The following is a 271-nucleotide window of genomic DNA, read 5'->3' as shown; positions in this document are numbered from 1 at the left end:
TGTTTATATGGATGGAATTAGAAAATGTTCTTCTTAGCAAAGTATCTCAAGAATGGAAGAAAAAGTACACAGCCCTACTTTGAAACTAATTCATAGCTTTTATAGGAATGTCATAACCTAATTATAGCCTTAGAATATGGGAAGGGGGTGGGGGAGCAGTGAGAGGGGTGGATGGGAGGACAGAGGGTGATTGGTGGGGTCACCTCTATGGTTTATCTTACAAGGATACAAGTGAATCTTTCTAAAAGCAGAGTATGAACGTTTTAACTCA

The sequence above is a fragment of the Otolemur garnettii genome, unplaced genomic scaffold, assembly GCF_000181295.1.
Source record: "Otolemur garnettii isolate 467f Iridium unplaced genomic scaffold, OtoGar3 scaffold00116, whole genome shotgun sequence".
Taxonomy (NCBI): domain Eukaryota; kingdom Metazoa; phylum Chordata; class Mammalia; order Primates; family Galagidae; genus Otolemur; species Otolemur garnettii.
This window is presented reverse-complemented; position numbering follows the sequence as displayed.